Source organism: Photinus pyralis, unplaced genomic scaffold (assembly GCF_008802855.1).
Source record: "Photinus pyralis isolate 1611_PpyrPB1 unplaced genomic scaffold, Ppyr1.3 Ppyr1.4_unclustered_Scaffold440, whole genome shotgun sequence".
NCBI lineage: Eukaryota > Metazoa > Arthropoda > Insecta > Coleoptera > Lampyridae > Photinus > Photinus pyralis.
In genome coordinates this window covers 2,716-5,250 of record NW_022171574.1, presented here as the reverse complement: position 1 = coordinate 5,250, position 2,535 = coordinate 2,716, and the positions used below count along the sequence as shown (strand labels likewise).

General features: G+C 34.3%; 1 long non-coding RNA gene across 1 annotated transcript; it reads right to left on the bottom strand.

Moving 5' to 3' along the window:
* Positions 1-1,125: 1,125 nt before the first annotated feature.
* Positions 1,126-1,924, bottom strand: LOC116182238. The gene is made up of 2 exons (XR_004147462.1): positions 1,580-1,924; positions 1,126-1,528 (listed from the first exon to the last, which is right to left on the bottom strand). It is a non-coding gene; the product is annotated as an uncharacterized LOC116182238 (long non-coding RNA).
* Positions 1,925-2,535: the final 611 nt, after the last annotated feature.

Sequence of the window (2,535 nt, the reverse complement as noted above, 5' to 3'; positions counted from 1 at the left end):
AATAAATTCAATATCTGTGTGTTTAACAATTGTACGTTTAAATAAAAAGGTGTAAGTTTCAATACAAATTTATAATTTCTTGTTCGTTAAATTGTCCTGCCGAATTACATTCGAGGTTTGTATTTAAACCGAGTAAATTAGTGTTGTTTTTCAAATCTGTTTCCTCTAGCAATTTGACTTGATTCGGTGTCGCCATTTTTATTAGTTGACAGTTCTCATCTAACTGCTATAAACCCAAAGTTACTCGGTAGAATACAAACCTCTTGTGCAGTTATATGTGAATAAACTTTTCCATTTACGTGCGTTATTTGAACGTTTAATTAGGATAATAAATTATGTTATCAAAAATCTCTAAACCTTCCCCATATAGTTTATTCGTTGAAGTTTTTAAAAATAACAGCGACTATAGTTTCGGCGTAATGCCATCATCAGGCGACTAGAAGTGTATCACAATATAGCAAAATTGAAAACATTAAGAGCTAGTACTTACTGTGAAAGTTAACAGGAAAACGGTAAATTACAAACGTTGAAGACGGATCCGTCACTATATATTTCTCATAATTGCATATGTATAAGTTCATAATTGCATATGTACTAAAAATAGAACCGCCCATCTCGTATGTACTACCTGTCAGTTTTGTTTTGAATTAAGCATTTCTTAGGTTAGAAATGAGAGATTTCGAGTTACATACGCTTAACTTTGTAGGTTTATTTGAAAAACAATTAATACAGGAACTTGATCCACCCCTATGACGAGATATGTGCGATATTTATAAAATGGGATGAAATAAACTTGTAAAATACCTGAAGTCATTGGCAAGTTCAGGCAACGTTACTTAACGACAGATACCTTCGCTGATACAAATATTCTGCATGAGCATGAATAAGGTTTTCGTTTGTATTTAAAGTATCTATACCTTCATATTCACAAGGCATTATTTGTAGCATAACGGATTATCGGAAGCCCCATTTGAAGATTATGCTAGGTATAACCTATAAGTTTCAGCCTTTTACGAAGAGAAATATGTTTCGTACAACATATGTGGTATTGTTGTCGAAATTGTGCCACGATACAAAACAATAACATATTGTAAACTCGTTGACAACAAAGGATACAAATTGTCGTAGCACTTAACCACCGTTTTGCATGATTTATTTTAAGAATTGATAATTCGTAACAGGTCTTACATACTAGGCATTGACCAAATTACTTAAATAGATGGCTACAATATGTACGTTAACTAATAAAAAACACCTCTTGCCCTTAAATTTGCAATAAAACTATGCTTTCATTGCTTAAACTTCGTTTCTAAAAGAGGAAGAAACTTCTTGGATGCAGGTCGGAGAAGCGTAACGAAGTCTTTGAAAAATTAGATTATGTATGCGAAACAAAATATTGTATTCCATTTGGCAGCTGTGTAACAATTTCTGCAGGCATAATTGATACATCGGGATCGGATTTAGAGAATAGTTGTACATAGGTACATCACATAAATATCCACCTTACTTCCATAGGTTATGTCACAATCTAAAACAATGAAAAATGAATGACAACCATTTATATTAGCAATAATCTTACGTGTTGAATTAATGACTTCTGGGAACTTTAGATAAATTGCATATTTAGTTCGCCACTTAGGTACATTGCGATACATTGAATTAGATTTGAGGTTAAATACCGTCAACGAATGAACGAACGCAAACCAAACCATAGGCGTACATTGCGCTACCGCTATGAAGTTGCTACGTTTCAAACTGATTCAGATGCCGCATTTTCTATTTAAATAAATAGTCGTAGATAAAATAGCGTATTTTACTTGCATATAAAGGCGATTATGACACTCGGAAAAATTACAACACTCGCCTTCGGCTCGTGTTGCAAACTTCACCTCGTGTCATAATCGCACACTTTATATGCTCGTATAATAATATACTATAAATTTACAAGAAAAAAACAATAAATAGTTATCCCGACAAAAACAACTACAAACAAAATCCGGGCTTTCTACGTTCAGTAGATCGCTCGTAATACACGTTTAAAATTCCGTCGACCGATTCGGTGACGTCACCGCTCCCTGTTGAATACGCAGGTCCTACATAGCGCACCTTTCTACATTTACAAGCACAACACCGTGTCCTTTTAGTACAAACACAGATAATCTGTGGTACAACGTTAGACAGATAATACGCAATTGCAAATGTATAATAGCCGGTAAGTGTGGGAGCGGTGACGTCACCGCATTCCTAGTAAATATTTAAACCCCTGTAACTAGGAAACGGGACATGACACTGACACCGGATTTTTGTTGTTGCGTTTCTAAGAATATCATCTTTAGTTTCAATGTAGTCACAATTTATGCTTCACTGGGCCTTTAAGCAAAATTTCATTTGCCATTTCAGTTTTTACTCTGTTCAAAAAGAGGCCCTGTTGTAAAATTTTTGCAGTTTGGGTGTTATAGTTTTCAAAGGACCGTTTCACTAGGGTTTACGTATAAATTTTCTTGATGTTTTGCGAATTTTGCATAGATAAAAGTA